Here is a 24,059-nt window from a genome sequence, read left to right on the forward strand (position 1 = left end):
AATATTCTGCGTGTGCTAAAAACGCTACCACAGCTTAGTAAGAGGAGCCCTATGTTTCGCTAAGGTGTGACGAACTATGATGGTCCCGACACCATCTCTGGTTCAGTTTTATATTAAATCACAGGGTTGTGGGTCTGAGCAGTCACATATATAATTTAAAATATTGTTTGAATTTCAATTTGGGATTTTATGTAGTCAATTTTAGTAAGAATTCCAGAGATATATTGATAACTCCAAGTGTTTTTACTGATACAGTTTCACCATCTTATAAAATGGCCAGACAGACATCTAAAGAGCAGAGGGATAACCTAATGGTTAGAATTGCAGGTTGAGAATCAGCAGGTTCAGCTTCAAATCTCTTCAACTCTTTGTGGGTTTTTTTAAATCTTGAGCCCTACAGGAACAGAAAAAATGCCTACTGTACCTGAATATACACTACTTTAATGCTTGCAAGATCATACTTAAAATAAAAGAGCCATAATGGGACTGGATTCTGGGACCCTTGGTTCTTAGTGAATTGCACCAACCTTTGTGCCACTCCTCACATTTGCATGCTGCGTTATTAAGAAGGAAAGAGGGAGAGTAACCATGGGGAGGGGGGGAAATAAGGAGGTATCTTGCTTTAATCTTCCCAGTGGACAGCTGCTCAATCAGGACACCTATCTGCAGGACCATCCCAAATGCACCCCATACAACACACTCCCTTGAACTCTTATCCTACCCACTGTGTCGCAGCCAAGCAGGAAAAGCAATTGCCGGGACACAATTATGTAGGCCCCACTTCCATTGTGCCCTGTGCGGCTGCACTGCCCAATATACAGTCGTTTGCTATGACCCTGCCTTTCTGTAACCTGTACTTGCCAAGTACCAAGTCTAAATAACAACTTCTATCTTTTCATACATGGATGTCCCTTCCCTTTCTGTGATCAAAGTTGGACATCCATATCTTGGCTCCTATTTAGTCTCACCTAAAACATGCCTAGACTATATGGATATACTGTAGTGTTAGATGTTCGTATTCTGGCTTTATATAATTGGGATTTGGCACAATAATTTTAATAAAGTCAAAATATTAGTCCAAACTTATTTGAACATCCAGGAATCCAAATGCATAAAGATATGGTGAAACAGAACTCAAACTGAGCTAATAATTAGGCAAAACAACACCTAAATTATGTTGAGTGTTTTTTTTTAAAATATTTTTTTAATATAAGAAAAGCATTCAACGGCGGTGTTTTGGCACCACAGTGTCTCTTTTGGGGGCAATATAAAACTGTGATGACAACATATTCATGCATCATTAAATTATTAATCAAAACACACATAATTATACATTTGACATCTTACTTATTTATCCACTTATGTCATTGAACGTTGTTATTTTCAAAACCAATCACAAAGTTCACACATATTCAACTAATTGTTCAATATCCCTTCTTACCAAAACATGCTCAGGAGAGATCCTGAGATGTAAGTGTTAACCCAAAGCTGATACTGCACATTAATCTGTACAACTTACAATGCAAAATACTTGCAGCGCCTCTTCTTGATACCTTCCTATTTTTGGACTGAATTTTCGTCCACTTGGTACTTGCATTCTTGAAGATGGGTGGAAGTTGGGCAGAAGTCATTTTTGTGTATCCATGTTCCATTTGTTTTTAGATGACCATATTTTCTCCCTGTTCTCAACTTGTACAGTTAAAAGACCTGAAAAAAGGGAATGCTTTCAACTCTTTAGGCATTCATATCTGATGAACTCTCCAACCCCCTACTTGACCTAACCCCCACTCACTGTACAGCATTCATGCCACAACCCTCTACTTTCATGTTTGTATGTTAAATAGATTGTAAGCTCTTCTGAGCAGAGACTGTGTCTTGAATGTTCTAATTACAGCACCGCATATAGAAACATAGAAACAGCAGCACTTTACAAATGATAAGTAGTAGAAGTAGAACCTGAAGTAGCATTACCATCAGAACCTGCTGCATCTCCTTGAAAGTAAGCAGAGGTCAGTATAACTTCAAGCTACTATACCCCAAGCTCTTCTAGACGTTTCCATGATATGGCATTCCCCTTGTCTCTTACGTTTGCAGGCATTGTTTTTTTATTTCAAATAAGTATTGCAAAGGTTAGAGAATGAATAGAAATAATACATTAATATAAATGTAGTAATGAGCATGTATTAGTTTATTTCAAATAATTTTTTATTATTATAAAAATGTATAAGAACAATAGGACAAAATGTGAAAGTGCATCAAAGTATATTGAGGCAATGGTACATAGTGAAAGTACAAGCGGTCTGAATAAAATGCAATAATATATATAAAAATAATAGTGTATTAAACCATGTATAAACAGTGTATTAAACCATTAAATGTAAAATGTATGAAAACAACAGAGAATATGAAGGAACAACCTTCCAACGGTCATCAAGACTGGGCCATTCTAATACAGATTCAGGAAATAGCTAAAGACTCTCCGAGAACATCTACAACATTGATAATCACTATGGATGTACCTTAACCTGATAATACTCTGTACCTAAGCTCTGTATTTCTAATGTCACTTCTTAACTCCCCATGTTTAGATCCTCTCATCACCCCCTCCGGTATTTCCACTAATATCTTGTTTTTCCTGCTGTACCTCTATCCACAATGTGATCTTCTGCTACATCCCTAAACTTATGTGATCCTCTCGAGTTGTAAATTCCCTTTGAACCTGCTATATCTCTATTCATAATGTGATTCTCTTGAGTTGTAAGTCGCCTTGAACCATATTAGGCATAGAGTGACACAGAAATCATGGATTAGATTAGAAAATAACCTAGATAAAAACAACAGAGTATGAAAACCAGTATGTTTTGTCTAAACAACATGTATCAGTTTAGACAAAAAACGTAAGTCAATGTACATCACAGCTATATAGAAAAACTGTGAATTTGAAGTCCTCACCTTCAGTGTTTGCAGTCCTTGTTTTAATTGCTGCCTCTTTTTGCCTCATATTAACAGGCTATCACAGAGTGGGGTCACCTGCTGCTATAGCTCATGTTGGCCTCTGAACAGTCAGTAATCAGGAGGAGCATGAAGGGGAAGAGGACAGTGAAGTTATAAGCATGGAACTAGAACTTGAAGAATATCCACTTTATGGAACAGAGATCAGGGGGTGATTATTATATCCAATGGTGAGGAGGAGGGCAATGGCCTCTCACGTACTCACAGTCTCCTACTCCTGTAAAACCAGAATGCCTTATCCCAAGGGGCATCTGTTCCTCTAGTTCCACCTTTGGAAGCAGATGCCTCTAGAAATGTTGCACTCAAAACATACCCAGACCATGCCCCCATGCTATATCAACATACTACAGTTTTAAGCATCCATATCCTGGCTTTATAACATCAGGATCTGCACGTCCATACAATATGGATATCAAATTGCTGGTTTTAGGATGCCAAAACATGAATAGCACTTCTAAAATAACCACCATTGTATCTTTGATCATCCAAAAAATGTATTGTATTCAATGGAAATTCTGACTTTCTGGAAAATTATTTATTGTTGGAGATATAGCAGGGCTGTAGCAATAAACAGAAACACCTTTGCACTTAATTACTACAACTAAACACATCTCACATAGTGAAAAAGCTGGAAGGAATTTGTACCATGTACTATACGTCTGTCTATATAATATGCTTTTACTGGATGAACTACATATAGTCAGGGGTCTTTGGAAGAGTTTAATGGGGTCTTTTTAACTTTATGGGCTCCTTTTACAAAGGTGCGCTAGTGTTTTAAGCGCACACACCGGATTAGCGCATGCTAGCCGAAAAACTACTGCCTGCTCAAGAGGAGGCGGTAGCGGCTAGCGCGTGCGGCATTTTAGCGTGCGCTATTCCACACACCTTTGTAAAAGGAGCCCTATATCTCGCAGTGTTCCCGCTAAGCTGCGCTGGGGTGCGCTGGCGCACAAAATATTACCTCGCAGCGCACAAGTTTCTCGTCACAGCGCACACAGTGTAGAGCACAGTTCTTCAACCGCCGGTCCGCAAACAAAATCTTGCCGGTCCGCGAAGGATTCGGTCCCCGCCGCAACGAAAGGCCGGCGTCAGCTGACTTGCAACTTCCTGTTGCAGTCGCTGTGCCGGGACTCCTGCCTTCGCCGGGACTCCTGCCTTCCACCGCGTTTGCCTCCTGCCTTGTCTCCGCACCTCCAGACCAGCAGCGGCAGCTGTGTATGCTTTTAACTTCGGCACAGAGCTGCCCCTAATCAATAGTTTAGCGCGGTTTCATAAGGCAGCCTCGGGGCCTTTGCTAGGCCGGCCCACATCGCATCATCGAAGCGGGCCGGCTATCAAAGGCCCCGAGGCTGCCTCATGAAACCGCGCTAAACTATTGATTAGGGGCAGCTCTGTGCCGAAGTTAAAAGCATACAGAGCTGCCGCTGCTGGTCTGAACTCTTGGGCCGCTGAAGGAGGGCAAAAAGCAGCTGTCCTGGAGGTTTCCCTTCCTCTCGCCTTTACAGGTTCCTTTTTTCCACCTTTTTTTTTTTTCCTTCAAACGGCAACGGGCCCCAGCATCGACATCAATCAAGTAAGTTCCACTGTCAATCAAGCGGTTCTGCTCGGCCAAAGCTTCCCCTGTGACATGAGCCACCCTCAGGGGAAAGAAAGTGACCCACAAAGGTGAGGGGAAGGGGGGCAGATGATGGAAGTTGGGGGGGGGGAGAGAGAGAGAGAGAGAGAAGGGGCAGATGATGGAATGGAGGAGATGAGAGAGAGAGAGAAGGGGACAGATGATGGAAGTGAGAAGAAGGGAGAGAGAGCAGAAGGCAGATGGATGTCAGTTGAGAAGGGAGAGCAGATGCTGAATGGAAGTGGGGAAAGAACACATACTGGATGGAAGGAGGAGATAAATAAAGGGGGAAGAAAATAGTAAGATAATGGAGGGGTGAGGGAAAGGGGTGACAAGCTGTGTGTAGACACAGTGAAAAGAGGGAAACGGGACTAAATAGTAAGAAAGAATTTAATTTAGATGGAGGCAGAAAATAGAGAAGGAAGACCAGAGAAGAAAAGGGAAGAGAGAGCAGAGAATGATCAGATCTGAGTGGAGGAAATGAGAAGAGAGATATGCTAAAAACCACAGGGGGGAGGGAAGGATAGAGATGCCAGACCATGAGGGGAACAGAAGGAAGATGATGGATGCTAGACCAAATTGGGGGGTGGGGGGGGGCAGGAGGAGAGATGGCAGGGAAAGACAGACAGTGAATGGAAGGGGCAGATGTTGGACTGAAGAGACAGAGAAGGTTATCATGCTGCTGTACCGGGCCATGGTACGCCCTCACCTGGAGTACTGCGTCCAGCACTGGTACTTTAAGAAGGACACGGTACTACTCGAAAGGATCCAGAGAAGAGCAACTAAAATGGTTAAGGGGCTGGAGGAGTTGCCGTACAGTGAAAGATTAGAGAAACTGGGCCTCTTCTCCCTTGAGCAGAGGAGATTGAGAGGGGACATGATAGAAACATTCAAGGTACTGAAGGGAATAGACTTAGTAGCTAAGGCAGGGAGAACGAGAGGGCACTCTCTAAAGTTGAAAGGGGATAGATTCCATACAAACGTAAGGAAGTTCTGTGGTAGAAAGCAACATATTTATTTGGCTCATAACTTGCTGGCGCCCGATATTTTTAGCTCACAGTGAAAAAAGTTTGCTCACAACACCCGCCCGCTTAGAGGGAACACTGCCTATATGTACTGTGTTACTTTATTCTTCAACAAAAACAAAATGATGGTAGTGAGTATCCTTGTGAGCTAAGAGCAAATGCAATAAAATGGGTTCTTCCTGATGGGAAAATAATCAGACATATTCAAGCAAATTGTAAGCTTAAAACCAGATGTTTATCTGAAGAAAACTAATGCAGATAGATGAGCCAATTTTAATTGCTCAGCCTAAGAAAGCTTTTCTTTCCCAATTGCTTAAGAATAAAAATAGGTAAAGGATGTCACTGATTCCAGGAGCTGTGCTCTGCCTTGGAAACATTTGCATTGATCGTAGACTTGAGAACCCGAGGAGGTTTTCTTTGGTTTGACGCTGAAGTACTGAGAAAAGCCATGTTTTCAAAAGACACATTAGAAGCAGGGTAGAAATTCAGTACCCAGAGGTTACAAAGATCTGAAGTATGTCTCTGGCTTCATTTAGAAGATGCAATCTGGTTTTCAAGAGAACTCATGCTTTTGACAAAAAAAGTGTGATCTGCTACAGGAAGTTCTTTTGCAGAAAGAAATATTACTACAGTGCATTTTTGCATTTGCAATAATAAGGCATAATGCAGTTTTACTAAGCCTATATCCTCTAAGTTTACATTCAGGTCTAAGTGAGGTTCAGTAATGATCATAAGTCATCATTATTAGAGATTCTGTCAGCAGCTTGGTAAATTGGCTGTTTTCACTCAAAAGGTATGACCTCTTTTATCCCCTCCTCCCTACCGACACACATATTAACAAAAACAAAGCAAAAATAAATAAATAAATAAACAAACTCCATATGTGTTTCACACTCTTTGTTTACCCTAGATCAAAGATCTCAAACCCGGAGTCCAGGGGCTGCATGTGGCCCGACAGGTACTATTTTGAGGCCCTTGGTATTATAAAGAATGATTCTTTATGGAAACCTTGTGCCTTAAGTGTCCGCCAATTGCGTTCTGGAACGTTGCCCTCCTCACTGCTGTAATTTCACACAAGCGCTTTCCTGCGTCTTTATGCGATTGCCCTCTCCACTCCATATCACAATCATGTACAGATGCAGGAAAGCGCTTGCGTGAAGTTACAGCAGTGAAGCAGGCAATGTTCCAGAATGTAAGGTAACCATTGGAGGCAGTGCAGCTTGTGCATGTCCTGTGCTGGAGGAGGTGAGATCTGAAGGCAGTTGCAGACACGACCAACAGACACTTAGAGGGGCATAATTTTAAAAAAAAGTCTGTCCCCTTTTGGCCTAAGGCCTTAAACGTTGAAAGTAGAAGCAGGGAAAATGTCCATTATCAAAAAAACATCCAAAAGGAGGGTTTTGTTTTGTTTTTTATAACTGCCTGCTTTTACGTTCAGCTGTTTAAACGCCCAGACCACCACTACGTCTACACTAACACCATATAATCAACCTAAAAAAAGCCTAACTCCCAAACGCCCAAAACAAGAGCTTTTAGGCGAAGGAGGAGCCAGTCCTTCGCCTAAAAGCTGGATTCTGTAACCGGTGTCTGTCAAAAACAACACCGGTTACAGAATCCCCCCCCTACAACGATCCGGAAAGGAGGGAGCCCAAGCCCTCCTGCCCTTGATGCAAGGGCCCCCCCGAATCTCCGAACGCCTCCCCACTGACCTGCGACCCCCTGCCGACCCCAAGACCCCCCATCCCCCTCCCTGTACCTTCAAAATCGTTGGTCGGATGGACGGGTGCTAAGCCCGTCCGTCCAACAGGCCACCCATTGTTGAATGGCTGGCTTTTGGGCCTGATTGGCCCAGGTGGCTCAAATCCCACCCATAGGTGGGGTCTGAGACGCCTTGGCCAACTGGAATAGGCCCAGTAGGCTTAGGCCCCTCCTGTGGGCGGGGCCTTAGGAATATGGGCCTCAAAATGGTCCAAAATCTTGTCTCTTGCAGTTGATACTTTGATAGTTTTTCACTTTCTGCATGTTGCATTGTTTTCAGCTGTGTATAGCTGAAATTATCAGAAGCAATTAAGGAAAGATTTATAAACTATAGTTATAAATATTTCCTTAACTGCTTCTGATAATTTCAGATAAGCCACATTTTGAATTTATAGGTACTTACCTCAGCAAAGTTGTCATTTCTTTAATATGACATTAACTATTTTTTTTCTGCGGCCCTCCAAGTACCTACAAATCCAAAATGTGGCCCTGCAAAGGGTTTGAGTTTGAGACCACTGCCCTAGGTGAAAGATTACATACATGGAGTCCAACTGCCCTCTCATCCCTAGACAGCACAGTTGAGGTGCATGATGAGGAAGTGGGGGAAGCTTACTCAACCATTGACTGTGAACAAATTTAGGAAGTACTAAGTAGTGGCAAAAGATTGCTGAACTCTGCTACTGGTGCATATCAGAAATTATTATTTTTTTTTAATTCAATTTCTTTATTGAGTTTTATATATTTAACATAACATAGGAACATAACATAAAATTGCAAACATTCAAACAGAAAAACATTATTAGTAGTAGAGAAAACCAGGTAAAAGAATTTTAAAAAACCCTCTTCAGAGGTTTTAATGTATCCCAGATCCATTCTCCAGGTTTTATAGAAAATACCTATTTTATCCCACCTTATACAAAACCATACCAAGGTTTTTAGCACCAGCCGCAGCGGTAACAGCTCTGACCTCATATGAATTCTACGAGCGTCAGAGCTGTTACCGCTGCGGCTGGCGCTAAAAAAACATACTATGGTTTTGTAAAAAGATAAGGATGAAAAGGGATGTGAAAATCTGAAAATTTTCTTTTCTTTTTTTTTTTTAATCTTTATTGAGTTTCTAAAGCTAACAAAAATGCAATACAATATACAAATAATAGTAATCATATATGTACTTATAATCAATCAGAATCCATACAATATTAAAAAGAAAACCCACCCAACCAACATGTTCATAAGGGAATAGACACACTTTGTTTAAGAGCAAAAACAGTCAAAGTTCAATATGCAGAGAAAACAGATCTCAAGTGTCCTTGATAAAATCCTTCCCTTCTGAAGAAGCCCGACATAATAATGTGTTTTTGGGTGAAACGGAGATCTTCCGTCGGATTGGATTGAATTTACTGAAGCGGGCTGGGTTAAGACGCTTGACCCAAGCTAAGTATCTCTCTAATCTAAATATAACTTAAGAAATAAGTAGTAAAAGTAATAAAAAAAAATTTGAGAGATATAAAGATCTAAATACCCACAGTCAAAATTGTTCACTTGAATTGTTTGTTTGGGTCAACATATGATCAATGATAGTCTGCTTATAAGTCCCTCCTTATGACTTGCTCTGAGGTTTGACTGCAGACACTTGAGATCTGTTTTCTCTGCACAGTGAAACTTGACTGTTTTTGCTCTTAAACAAAGTGTGCCTAACAATAGGTGATTTAGTGTGATCTACACAATATCTTGAAGAGTCTGTATAAGGGAATAGAACCATAGAAAAGAAATACCTCCCTCCCACCCTCCCTCCCCCTTGGGGTGTGTGTATTATACCAACAGAAATAAAGGAAAAGACAACTATAATCAATCCATAAAAGATGGGCCCCAAATTAACTTGAATCTCTTAGTATGTCCCAGCATATCTGCATTCATCTTTTCATACCTATATCTTAATCATAAATTTGGCCACCAAAAAGTAAAGGCGATTCCAGTTCTTCCAATTGCAAGTAACTATTTGCATGCAATACTGTTTACATTTTCGATCTGCTTTATTTTTTCTAGTTAATGGTTGATGGTTGTGAACTTTTGCTTCTCTTGGTTGACTCTTTGAAATGTTTTATGTTTTGTTTTTATAATTTTGTTTTCTATATTCCTACTGTCCTTGGAAGCAGATTTATGTGATAAATGCATGGCAATGTGGGCACTGATAATAACTAGGTACCTACCCTAGTGGCTCATATTGTGGAAACACCTAGCATGTCAGGCATTTCACTTTAAAAATATCATGCCTATAAAATCATAATTTTTGTTGGGTTTTACTAAACTGCAGAAGGTAAATGCTCTGATTCTCATAGGAATTGAGCGAGCGTCAGAGTATTTACCTCTCTAGCCCGTGGTAAGATGCTCTTCTGCAGTTTAGTAAAAGGAGCCCTGTATTGACACCCCCTCCCTTTGTTTTACAAAATCACAAAAGCAGTTTTTGGCACAGGCTGGCATGCTGAATGCTCTGCGCTGCTCCTGACACTCATAGAGCAACATAGAGCATTCAGCGCACCAGTCTGCACTAAAAACAGCTTTCACAAATTTTTACTAATAACAAAACCTCTATAATCACTTAACCTGCATAATATTTGGCATTTTCACAAAAATAATGCTGTTCATAAGCTACCCAAGTCAATAATGATTATTTGTCCAGTTATCCAATGACTTCATCAGTTTAATTAGTAGTGCGTTTGATATACTTTGGCCTTAATTACTGTCTCACATCTTCTTGGCATGCTGCTTACAAGTATTTGGAGATCAATAGGTGTTATTATGTGGAACCAGGAGTTGATTATTGCTGCTATCAGCTCATGTTTGTTGGACAGTCACTTTGTCACTACTGCTCTCCTTAATCTGGCCAGAGGTTCTCAAAGGGGTTGAGATCTGGTCTATTTCTTGACCAGTCCAGCAACTAAACCTTGTTCTCTGTGAACCAGGTGAGGTATTTCTCGGCTGTGTGACATGGTGCGCCATCGTATTGAAAAATGAATGGTCGACCGGCACCAAAGATGTCTCTGGCTGTGGGCAGAACCTTGGGCTGAAGGACCTCATTTATGTATTTATCAGAATTTATCAATCCATCATGCAACTGCAATTGACCCACAACATCTCTGGACATGCAGCCCCACACCATCCTACTCAGAAGATGCTTCATGATGGCAGTCCTGGCAAGCAGTCCTGAATGTTTTGTAGTTGGTCTTCTTAGTCAGTAGCATGGAGAGGTAGCAGTCTATTTTCGTTGCTCTGGTGGCATAAATTCACATTAGGCGAGTCTCTTTCAATTGATAGCGGATAGAATGAGGTTAAGAAGTGATACTAAGGAGTAATCTAAGGAAATGGTTTTTTTACAGAAAGTGTGGTAGATGCCTGGAATAGTCTCCCAGCAGAGGTGATGGAGACAAAGATTGTACCTAAATTCAAGAAAGTGTGGGAAAGGCACACTTAGGGAGAGGAAGAGATAGTGGAAGCTTCAGATGGGCAGACTGGATGGACCATTTAGCCTTTATCTGCTGTCAACCACTGAAATAGTTTCAAATTTATTTAAAATTTGATAAAAACGCTTATAAACATTTCTAAACGATGTACATAATGAAAATAGGGGATATGAGACAGTTATAAAAATACGAACAAGACAAACTTTGGACTTCCTACATCAACCTGGCCTGATTGTATGGCCCAGGTCTATCCTATCTAATAATGGAGTTATTTTTTTTATATTTATATTTATTTCATTTTATTTTACTTTTATTATATTCTGTAAACCACTTGGACCAATAAAATGAATGAGCGGTATAACAAGATTAATAAACCATAATAATAAACCATAAACCTGACGAACAGGAACAAAATTGGAAAAAGGGGTAGAACTACAATGATTTTAAGAAAAGGTAACAATAAAGGAAAAAATAATAGGCTGGGGGCACAAGAGCAAGGTCTCATTAGGAAAAGTAGATGAGGATTAAACATTCTAATGTTTAGATAAGTCAAGGCTAATGATTTTTAAAGTTTCAAATGCGTACTTATTAAGAAAGGTTTTCAGGGAACTCTTGAATTTATCTAGTATGGATTCTTCTCTAAGATGAGCTGGGGGCAATTTCCATAGTTGGGGTGCAGTGATTGAAAAGATCTCATTACATCTGGTGCTGATGATTTTTAATGAGGGTACTGAAAGGAGATTTTGGTTATTCAAATGTAAGGCTCTAGGGAGGGTGTGGGGTATTAATAATCTGTCTAAAAAGATAGGAAGGTTTGTTTGATGAATCTTAAATGATAGAAGGGCAATTTTATAGGAGATGCGGTGAGGAATTGGCAGCCAATGAGCATTTTTCAGGAGCAGCGTTACATGATCATATTTCTTAGAATTTGTTATGATTTTTATTGCAGTATTTTGAATTAATTGTAGTGGCCTTAATTGTTTCTAATTAACGCCTTTAAATAATGAATTAAAGTAATCCAGTTTTGATATGAGTGAATGAATAAGAATACTGAGAGCGGATGGTTCAAGAACTTTTGCCAGAAATCTAATCATACGTAGTTTGTAGAAACAGTTTTTTACCACATGGCATATATTGTCCTGATGATAGTTTTTGGTCTAGAACAACTCCAAGAATTGTAATGCTCGAGACCTGTTGCAAGGAGTATTGTTTATCTGAATAGGTGTGGTCAGGCCATCTTTCCAAGGGAATAGAATGGTTTGAGATTTATTGATATTCAGGGATAACATGTTGTTTCTAAGCTATTAGTTAATTTTTTCTAGGTGAAGGTTTTTTTTTTTTAATGCCAATGATCACCCTTTGTACTGCCTACAGTTATGTTTCAAGTTTATTATGGTTTGATATACACTTCCCCCTCCGTATTCGAGGGGGTTGGGGCAGAGCCAGCCCGCAAATATGGAAAAACCGCAAATAATATTCGGGCCGGTTCTGCCCTTATCCTTCACTTCCCCCAGCTGATTTTAGCCCTGTATGCTCCCCTTAAGCCTTACCTGGTGGTCTAGCAGGTTTTCAGGCAGGAGCGATCTTCCCACGCTCCTGCCCCGTGCAGATCGCTCACAGGAAATGGCTGCCTTGAGCTCCCGTAGTCTCTTGAGCCATTTCCTGTGAGCGATCTGCACGGGGAAGGAGCTTGTGAAGATCGCTCCTGCCTGAAAACCCGCTAGACCACCAGGTAAGGCTTAAGGGGGGGGGGCTTACAGGGCTAAAAATTGCCCCAAAAATTAATATTTATTTTTTTGGTCAAAAATCGCGAATAACCGAATCCATAGATACGGAATTTGCAAATAAGGAGGGGGAAGTGTACTGCTTAAAAATTCCTAAGCAGTTTACATTAAAAACATTGTTTAAATAATAATCTAAAATAGGGAGAACAAACATGAATAATAAAAATAATGGGGGGGGGAGAAACATATGATATGAAAGGAGAACAGCAAGGGTTACATAATTTAATAAAATTAAAAAAAGAATGGGATGGAAAAGCACAAAAGGTGGTGGGAATAAAATGATTCAAAATCCTGATTTATACCCCATAGGCATCTTTATAAAGAAAGGTTTTGAGGCTTGCTTTAAATTTAGCTATATTGGTTTCCTGCCTCATAATCAAAGGGAGGAAGTTACACAATGTGGGTGCTATTACTGAGAAAATTATTTTACGGGTCGTATGACTCCATCAGAAAAATACAGAATGAAAAAAGTGGAACAACACTGGACTAATTATGTAGCCCTTGATGGAGACGGTCCCAATTTTGTTGGTTGCGCTGAAAACTTTTCAGTGGCCCTTTATATATTAAATTGAGAGTTCAGGGAATAATTTTTTTATTATTATACATTTAAAATAATGCATCAAAGATAACTTTGATTAGGATACAGAGCTTCCAAAAATATACACAATGAGGAAACCAGGTCACAATTACCAGAGGGAGATGGTATAATAAATGAAATAATCAAGAAAAATAGCAAGCAGAGCCAACATCTTATGTTGGTTCAGTAAGAGTGTGAATAAGACTCCATAACATATGGCATTCGCACTTCTTTGTTCCCTCATGCAATCAATCCATAACAACATGACAACAAATGACTAATTGCTCACATATTTGTTGGAACAAATTTTTGGGCTGCAGCTTTATTTGACAATTTGTAATAATATAGCAACTATAGATTAACTCAACTTTTCTTCCAGTTTGGCCTCTTACAAACAAATGCTCTCTGTCAGCTAATCAGTAACAACATAGCTATCTGGTCAATAGTGGCTATAGGAAAGGATCAAGCTGAGAGCTTAATAAATTCTGCACATCCAGTATCCCCGACCCTGAAGCAGAATGAAATGTGTCAGAGGGGACTGGTGCAGCAACGTTAAGAGCTAAGTTTTCAATTTAACTCAGTCTAATGATAAGATTCATACATTTGTACCAGTTATGAAGCTTTCAAAGAAAATATAAAAATAATTTTTTTTTAATTATTTATTTATTACTTTTAAAATTTTTTCCAAGTATAATGAAAAATTTATGATAAAGTTATTATAACTCACAATGTAATAAAAGGGAACCAGTGAGGAGTGCTGCCACACCAATCAAGCAGATTTGGGTGATGTTGTGAGGTCCCTCGGTGTGAATGAATGATTTCTATGCCTGAAGTATACAGCGCTAGTGATTTTTGTGATATGTGAATAGTTAATATACTGTGCCCAGAAGTGTGTGTAGAGCTATCAGTAGCATGGACCTTTCCCAGGCGCTGAGCATTTGCCATTTACTCTAGTAATGTCCATGCACTAATTTCCCCATTAGTGAATGGCCATTAGTGCATGTGCCCTTACCAATACCAATTTTCAGGGCTGTAACCACACACTAATTGGTTAGCACACAGGGGAAGATTCTCAAAACTTAAACATACCTTTAACGTGCTTGCTAAACTGGTTCCAGCCAGTTTAACATGCATGTATTTTAGCAGAGGATTTTCAAAACGACTTACCGTGGTCTTTTCTGAGTTTTCTAGCAGCCTCTGATTCTACCATGCAAATGTAGTATAACAAGGTCAATAATATTAAAACAAGCACTACGAGCAATTCTCTATCATCGCCGAGTGATTCCCTAACCTCTTTGTGTCACATATGCAGCCAAAATTTGCCAAGAGGCCTGAGCTGTTGTAGCCTTACTTTCTGATCAGTTCCCTGAGCACCGATTGGCTCATGCACTGACAGGAAAGTAAGGTTTGACAGGTTAGATACACCCCCCCCCCCCCCCCCCCCCACACACACAATTTTTTTTAAAATCAAAGATCGGCAGGAGAGATGCCCACTCCCTACCGCCATGTCACACAACCCCCCACTGATGACCCGCCCCCGGCAGCAGAAGGGATGTCCGCTCTCTTCCTCTGCCATCATACAACCTCCCAATACCTACTCTTGGCAGTGGGAGAGATACCCACTCCCTCCTGCTGCATCGCACAATCCCCAACATTATTACCCCCCACACACACACACTGCTGTCGCCGAACCCCCCCCCAACAACTTTTCCCACTGTGTTGTACAATTCCCCAACACTACTACCCCCATTTGCAACGGAAGGAATGCCCACTCCCTTTCACCACTGCCCAACCCCCCCAAAACTCCCTCCCCATGCTACTGATGCCCTCCACCCCTCCTTACCATATTGATGAAGTTTGGCCAGATGAATGCCTACCTTCTCTGGCTGGCAGGCCTGCCTCTTATAAAATGGTGGGCCTGCCCCTTCCCAGTGCATCCTGGGATGTGCCACGGAGGGGACAAGGCTCTTATTGTCCCAGGTGCTTAAGGCCCTTCCTTTATTGTGATGGCTTGGGTAAATCTATTGCTAGGTACTTGGAACCTGGTGTTATGCCTATGGCCAGGGGGTAACTGAAACTCAGCATACTACGTGATATGTCTCCTCAAGTCTGCTTATCTGCTATCCTGACCTCAGTGACCTGGGTGTTGCCAAAACAAAGAACAAAAAGACAGTAAAACCAGGTTGACCAGGTGTCCGAGTGAAGACAGCTGGTTTCTGCAACAAGTCTGCTTATCTGCTATCCTGACCTCAGTGACCTGGGTGTTGCCAAAACAAAGAACAAAAAGACAGTAAAATCAGGTTGACCAGGTGTCCGAGTGAAGACAGCTGGTTTCTGCAACAAGCCTGCTTATCTCCTATCCTGACCTTCTGACCTCAGTGACCTGGGTGATGCCAAAACAAAGAACAAAAAGACTGTAAAACCAAGTTGACCAAGTGTCCAAGTGAAGACAGCTGGTTTCTGCAACAAGCCTGCTTATCTCCTATCCTGACCTTCTGACCTCAGTGACCTGGGTGATGCCAAAACAAAGAACAAAAGAACAGGACCGGGTGTGCCTGAATCGTAGTGAAGGACGCTGGTTACTGAAGGATCAGCTGTACAGCTATGAACTCAGCAGTTTTCACCCTATATAAGAACGGGACTTTGCCCCTAACATTAGAATCCAAGACGTTGCAACCATGGGACAGTCTCCTTTGGTCCACCCACCTATCAATTGCAGGGATTCCCAATTGTAAAGGATGGTAGTTGCCTGGGATCACGGTGAAGCTATTTTATTCTTATATTCATATATATATATATATATATATAATAATGGGTTATTGTCTATGCTTTTATATTGTCTGTGTGCTTTTCTGAGTGTCACTGATCATCCCATCTGACAGAAATAAGTGGCGGAACACCTGGGTTGGCTATTGTTGGAAACAGGAGACTGGGTTTCGGTCTGTCCTAGTCTGGCAATTCTTATGTTCTTAACTTGGGTATAATCTTATAAAGGCCTTTTGGCATGAATTAAAATACTTTAATAAAATTATCCCAAGTTACATGCATCTATGTATACAAAGTGCCAATACGGTCTGTAATTTTATGTGACCTCAATATAGGTATGTGCTAGGCAGTTTGGGTAAAGAGTAGATAAAGTCTTGATTAACATGCATATTTTCTAAAACACTTATACAAGTATTCTTTGCACCAACTTTACACCTGTGCCTGAGCAGGCAAAAATGTCTGAAGTTTCAATCTACCCATGATTTCTGCCAGTTTACCCCTAGATGCCTATGTATCTTAATAAAATAGGCCGAAAAAGTTGCCTTCTTGGCCTTCACACAAAATGGCTCAATATAAAATTATATCTCACTGAAAACCTTGAGCAAAATTGAGTGAAATAAATTTATTCTCTAGTCATGGTACATGGGCTTGTCTTGCTACTAGAGCTTGATCTCATTTGAGAAGCTGAAAGCTATATCTTCAATAGTTTTACTTCCTGCAGGGACCTCCCAAGGTGGACAGGTCTCAGCAGAGATGTCAGACTAATGATGTACCACCCATCTGGGCAGCAACAGATTGACAGTGTTGGAGGTGGAGGATTGTATTGGATGCAAACACATCGAATTTATACTGCACAGAAGAAAGGGTCAGCAATCTTCTTCTGTATTCTGTCACGAAAACTTGATGCTGTTCAAGTCGTTGGACTCGAACACGAGTCAATGGTACCTAAGAAATTTATTTAACAGTTTGTTAGCTATTGATCCTATTTTCCCAGGATATAGGGAACTTGTGACTATAAATACCAGGTTGCCTTTCCCCTCCCTTCCCCCCTTTTACTAAGCCGCGATAGAGGTTTCTACTGTGGCCTGGGGCACTAAATGCTCTGATGCTGCTCTAACACTCATAGGAATATATGAGCGTTGGAGCATGTAGCATTCCGAGCCACTGTAGAAATCTCTACCACGGTTAGTAAAATGGGGGGATTATTTGGAAGAAACTTGGGTCACTGCACACTTTTTAAAACTATGAGGCCTTTTCACTAATGGGTATTAAACACAAAACATGCAGTTAATGCATACTAACATGCCACCACAGAGCACATTGAAGTATTTTTGCAGTTATTTGTCTGTTTGTGCACACTAACCTGTACATTATCTATTTAAAAAATGAATAAAAAAAATAAAAAAGTTTATAGGAGGGTTTTTTTCATGAGCAGAGACTGGACATTCCAGCTAACCCCTTCTTTTTTCAAGCTGCACTGCTGATCAACGCAAGCTAAATGCTGAGTCACCCAATTCTATTCCTATGGGCAGATCGACATTTACCTCACGCTGCTCGGTAGCACAGCTTGATAAAAGTGGGTGGTAAATTTGTTGCAGTAGGTACAGTAACTGTCTGACAGCAATGCCTGTCAGCTGTATTTTGCAAGTCAGTTACTATCATTTTCATTAGCTAAAATGCATTAAAGAAAAATCTTGGGTTACATAAGGCTTTTTGTTGTTGTTGTTTATAAATCCTGAACCAGATGATCCCAGCTTTACAGGAAAAGAGAATTCAATAAACCACCCTGTGCAGTCTAAGATTTATTTCAGGACAAACTCATATAACTCATACAAACACATGCAAAGAAATAAAATAATGAAATGTTGACAATTTAGTCTATATTTCATGACACTCATTCCTTCCAATTGACTTGTTTCACCAGTGCACAAAATACTTCTTGGATTACATGATCCAATGCACGAACAATTGTTGTAAAATTCCTGTAGACGATAATGCTTCTGTTGTTTTATGTCTCATAAATAGCTGCAGAGCAGAGGAAAATAAATTATTCCTTTCCTACAAGAGCTTTTTTTGCCTGCCCAGAGCAGATGTTGTTTCCACAAATTAGTTTATAATTTCTTTCATAACTCAGTCAGAACAACCCTTCAATTTATTGTCAGGAAATGGATTTAGTGCTGCATATAATGCTTGTAATTATGTAGCAAAACTGCACTTTGCTAGATGAAAACCTTAGCCATCAATCACCTAGTTTACTGCAAGGCTAACTTAATCTTCTGCTGAACCAGCTGTGCATGGCTCAGCCATATATGAAAAAAAAAGGTATCAGCGGAACCCTGTATTATGAAGAGTGTAAGTTGGCAGAACATGGATGAACAGGGCGTAACCAACTGTATGGTCAGTGAAGTGAACTCTCTGATCCCCAAAACAGGCAACACTTTGACTTGTGGATTTGAGTCTTTTGTGCCAAATATCAACTGTGGGCTCCTTTTACCAAGGTGCGCTAGTGTTTTTAGCACGTGCTGAAGCTTAGCGCACGCTAAGCCCCACGCTACGCAGAAAATACTAATGACAGCTCTATAGAGGCGTTAACGTGTAGCGCCCGGAGGCAATGTAGCGCGCGCTAAGCATACGCTAAAACTGCTAGCACAGCTTAGTAAAAGGAGCCCTGTGTCTCTTGCCCCCCCCTAAGTAAATTCAATCATAGAATTCTGTGAGACATTGAAAACTAATGAACAGCATTTATTGACAATTCCTTCTCTTAAGGTTATTAATACGAGACGGCAATTTATTTTTTTCTGTTACAGCACCTCAAATTTGGAATTCTCTTCCTATTTATTTAAGGGAAGAGTGCAATCTGGAGAAATTTAAGAGTAATTTAAAAACTTTTCTTTTTAAAGATGCCTTTGATAATTAATTAACCAGTTTCCTGGCTAATTTTACTTCTGCTGTATAATATTATGGAAATTTTCTGTTTCCCCTGCCTTATGTATTTTCCTTGATTGTTCTGCTTTCTTTTAAATATTTTGTAGTTCACTTCCATTTCCTTCCTTGTGTTTATGGGTTTGTTAAGTTTGTTAATAGTCCTGTCGGACTTAATTATTGTTCCCCAAATATTGTAATTTTATTATGTTCATCGCTTAGAAATATGATTAAGCGATCAATCAAAAACCTTATTAAACTTGAAACTTGAAACTAGAAGTGGTCTGGTCTACATAATTATTGAAAACCCAGTACACAGATATGTGGAGGGTAATTTTTGACACCATCTTTACGTGTACAATGCTAATTTACAATTTAGATGCAATCTTATTTATATTTAAGTCAGATATAAATAGGAAGTGAGGTGCAAGCCAGCATGCACATGTTCAGTAGAGTTTCTCAAGAACAGAGGTCAGGCAGAGCATGGAAAAAGTCATGATGTGCATGTGTATTTCATAAAATATTCACGGTCTTGCATATTGTACATGCATATGTTTACATCTGCCCTTGTAATGTAATGTCCCTGCCTTCAACTTAGGCATAATTTCTGCTGAATTTGTATTAGTATTTTATGAAGATACATAGGCGGCTTTGGGGATCATTTTCAAAAAACAGAAAAATATCCAAAAAAGGGCAAATTTACATGTGTTTTATTTTATTTTATATGTTGTTTAATTGTTTGTTATAATCCAATTATGTATGTTTTTATGGAACCCGCTCATAACTGTGGATGTAGTGGGATATGCACATTTTAAATAAAAAATAAATAAATAAATAAACCAGCACTTGGATGTTTTAATCGCTAAAACGTCCAAGTGCCAATTTTTAAAACAAATATTTTTGATTTATTGTAGGGCATTCATCTTCCAGGATGTCTAAACGTTAAAAAGGGGTTGGGTGGGGGTAAGAGGTGTGGTTTGGGTGAGATTTGGCTAGGCTTAACACTCGGATGTCTTGCAGGAGTTTCAAGTTTCAAGTTTATTTATTATTTGATTAATCACCTATTCCAAATTCTAAGCGATGTACAAATCAGCAAAATACATATTTAAAATATACATGAAGTAGACATACATAATTAATAAAGGGATAAGTTTTCAAAAAATAATAAAAAAAACTAACGCAATACATGACACAATAGGGAAGGCAGGAAAGAAATACAATCTTAGAAAGGAAAGAGTCAACAATTAAAGGTTAAGCACAAGAGGAATGGAAAGACTACTAAATAGGTAAGTTAAAAAAAACCTTTTTCAAGACATCCAGATGTTCAGAGTTAGACCTGTTTTAAAAGTGAATAAGGGCCAAAATGTTACCCAAACTGGCCATATGACCACTGGAGAGATAAAAGTATAGTCCTCCATATTTCCCCAGTTGTCACCGCCACCCTCACTCCCCAAAGATGTAAATGAAACAATATATACTGTCTCTAGAACAACAGCACCTTGTATAGGAAAGCCTAGTAGAGCAGCACACAGGTTTCTTAAGTAGCCTGGTGAGTAGGCTAGTGAACCATAGAGTGGAAGACCCAGATTCATAAGATGCTCTATCCACTACATTTATGATGGAAATTGTGAGCCCACCAAAACCCACCCAAAACCTACTGTACTGCCATTAAGTGGCACATACAACCATAAAGACTATTGGGGTGGTAGACAAGTGGGTATAGTAGGTTTTGGGGGAGTCTTGGAGGCCTCACCATACACTATATTTCTGGTGAAATATGTGCCTGACACCTTTTATGTGAAATTCACAGCAGTGACCCATAAGGTACCTCACTGTCCTGTTGAGATGTCTGCATGTTGAGAAATGTCCAAAGTTGGACTTAAATGCACTATCAAAAATGCTCCTCTATGTGTCTTTATAAAATAGCCAGAATACAGATGTCTTTCTGCCCTATTAAACTAGGGGCTCCTTTTACGCAACGACCTTTTACGCTAGGGCCTTAATGCGTGGAATAGCGTGCACTAAATTGCCGTGCGCGCTAGCCGCTACCACCTCCTTTTGAGCAGGCGGTAGATTTTCAGCTATCGCATGCTATAGTGCGCGCTAATCCGGTGCATGCACTAAAAATGCTAGCGCACCTTGGTAAAAGGAGCCCCAAGTGGGCTTTTATAAAATCAATCTCATTTTGGATATATGTATTTAATTTGAATAAAGAGAGTGGATACAAATTGTATAAAATCATAACTTCACCTATGGTATGGAACAGAAAACTGATATTAAATTGTAAACCATAGAATGTCAATTTCACCCAGCTAGGAGGTGAAAGAATCTATGCCTTACAATTCTGCATATGGAGCATCTTATCATGCAACAGAACGGATTTTGAGTAATTTGGCCACTCCCCTACAACAGCCAGAGGAAAAGCTGGTTTTATTATAGGTTAAGTCACAACAAAAGGTGGTGAGCTATAAAACATGTTTATGAAGATCCTGAGAAACCCAATAAAGATTTTTCTTGCAGGCACAGAAATCCTGTTTGAATGAAGTCCTTAGTCTTAAATTGTTTGTCATCATTTTAGCTTGACATTTAAATTGCTTATTCTTGACTCTACCTTCTTATTCTCTCTGGGTTCAGATGACTCATGAGGCATCTACAATCTAATTATAGAATAGTTCAGGGAGCCTCAGCTATCACAAATTGAAGAAATCTGGGTTCTACAATATTTCATTCTACAGCTCAGAGGTCAGTGTGAAAACAATATCTGATGCCGATGAAAGCAAAAAAATCACCAATGGGATAGTTTGATGGATAAATCATTCAATGAAGTTGTCTCCGCATATAAGCATATACCCAAAAGACTAATTCTCGCTTATTATTATTTTAAATGAAATGCACCATCTCAGCTCATAGCAACTATGGTTCAAAGTTATTAAAAAGTACAATAAGTGATTGATTTTCATGAGGTGAGGGCAGGCAGGAAACATCCATAAGAGAACTGTGCATGAAACCTAAAAGGGCTACAAAGTAAAAGGCCTATAAACTAACTTTCCTTGCCTGAGAGGAGCTCAGCTAAACCTTAGGGTTGATGGGGGTGAGTGGGTAGAAGTGTCAGGAAGAACAGCCAGCTTCTGAAGAATTACACTAGCTCAGTCCAGCACTTGGAGGAAGAGGAAGAGCCTAAGCAGTTTCCCTAAAAAGTGAATCAATATTCATTAGACACTCCTAAAAGAAGGGAGAGGCCCCTATTCAGAAAGATACCAAGCCAACCAATGGAACAGGAAACAGAGACAAATAGAGAGAGGGAAAGATATCCATTACCACTTTCTGTCAGATTTTGAGTCTATGAAATACATGAAGCAAGGAAAGGTTATGTCCTATCTAAACGTATGTAAGACGCATGACAGTATGTACTTGATCAGTAGAAGTTCTCAGGGCTGGTATTTGTGCTAGCATGGGCAGAATCATGATTTACATGTATAGTTTTTAAAATTCACCTGATCTTTCATATGTACATATACATATTTAGAATGGCCCTTGAGCAGGTGCAATATCCTTGATTTCAATTTAGGAAATAAAAGACTTTTGTTAAAAGTTTCAAGAATTGCTCCCTTATGGTCAAGAACTACTCCCAGATATCTGAATGATTCAGTGATGGGCAGAACCATCATACCCAGAAGAGAAGGGGCAATTAGAGGAAGATCCTGTGGCTAGCAATCTAACAGGGATGGGATTTAGAAGAGTTGATAATGAAGTGATGAGGTCAACCAAGAGGCAACTTTATCAAAGCAAAATTGTAATATTATAACTACTCCAAAGTATAGCAGCCAAGACTTATCTTATGCAAAAGTTAATATGATAAAGTGACACCATTATTGAAAACATTACATTATTTGTCAATGGCTGCAAGGATTAAATTCAAATTATTGTGCCTTTCCTTTAAAATGTGCATGGCTGTACTCCTCATTCTTTATCTACTTGAAATTACAATTTAGATCTCATTTATTTGATCAACTTATATCAGGTCTGATGGCCTATGTCCTCAAGTATTTAAAATACATTAAATGGATAACAAGATGGAGCTGATCCAGAGGAAGGCAACTAAAATGACTGATGGTCTGCCTCTTAAGGCGTACGGGAACAGACTTAAAGGTCTCAATATGTATACTTTGGAGGAAATGTGGGAGAGGGGAGAAATGATAGAAATGTTTAAATACCTTTGTGACTTAAATACTGTACATATAAGGTGAGTCTCAATTGAAATGGCTCTCCAGAATGAGGGCATAGAATGAGGTTAAGAGGTGATAGGCTCAGGAGTAATCTAAGGAAATACTTTTTTATAGAAAGGGTTGTAGATGCATTGAATAGTTTCCCAAAAGAGGTGGTAGAGACAATGACTGAGTCTGAATGCAAGAAAGCGTGGGGTGGGCACGTGGGATCTCTTAGGGAGAGGAGATAGTAGATGCTGTGGATGGCAGACTGGATGGGCTATTTGGCCTTTATCTGATGCCATGTTTCTAAAGGCTATGAACACAATTTCATTAAAAGTAGAAACCAGAGCTCCAAATCACAGTTGACCCACAAACTAGTTGTCTTCAATCTTTTGCAATGTCTCAACATATTTTGTAGTATTCACATATAGATTTCTGATCATCTTCCTAACCTGAGAATAGAAAATTTATCTATCTATTTGAATCTTTTGTTACATTTCAGCAGTAAACTGTTCAATATTCTTTCTTTTAATAGTGGAGTCTTATGGGCAACTTTAGTAGTTCTAGCCTCTCTATGAGAAAAAGTAATTATCTTGATTAGACACAGTAGGATAATAAGCATCAGAATATGTCCTCTGGAAAAAAATGAAAATCTAAGCTTTAGAATGCTTAAATTAAAGTAGTTTTAAGGACTTCTGAAAATTAAACACAAGGAAATTGTGATATAACACCATTAGCTACCCAGAATGCCTGCCTATTGTAACAATGACCTAACTGCAGTAGCTTTTTCTCACTGTTGCTCTTATAAGAAAGAAAGATTCCGCAAAGAGGATGGGCAATACAGCAAGGTAAAATGAAGGGAGATTTGTCTGATTCACTGTAAGAATGAAACTGGGAGCTCATATGCATCAAGAAGGAAAATCTTAGACTT

At 39.6% G+C, this 24,059-nt stretch overlaps 1 long non-coding RNA gene across 2 annotated transcripts in view; it reads right to left on the reverse strand.

Annotated features, from left to right (window-relative positions):
- Positions 1–1,194: 1,194 nt before the first annotated feature.
- The window catches only part of LOC117358680, an 84,962-nt gene continuing 62,097 nt past the window's right edge, over positions 1,195–24,059 (reverse strand). For both annotated transcript variants that reach the window (XR_004539055.1, XR_004539056.1), the window contains one exon: positions 1,195–1,707. This is a non-coding gene — a long non-coding RNA (uncharacterized LOC117358680). The remainder of the gene's footprint in view (positions 1,708–24,059) is intronic.

Source organism: Geotrypetes seraphini, chromosome 4 (assembly GCF_902459505.1).
Source record: "Geotrypetes seraphini chromosome 4, aGeoSer1.1, whole genome shotgun sequence".
NCBI classification, from domain to species: Eukaryota; Metazoa; Chordata; class Amphibia; order Gymnophiona; family Dermophiidae; genus Geotrypetes; species Geotrypetes seraphini.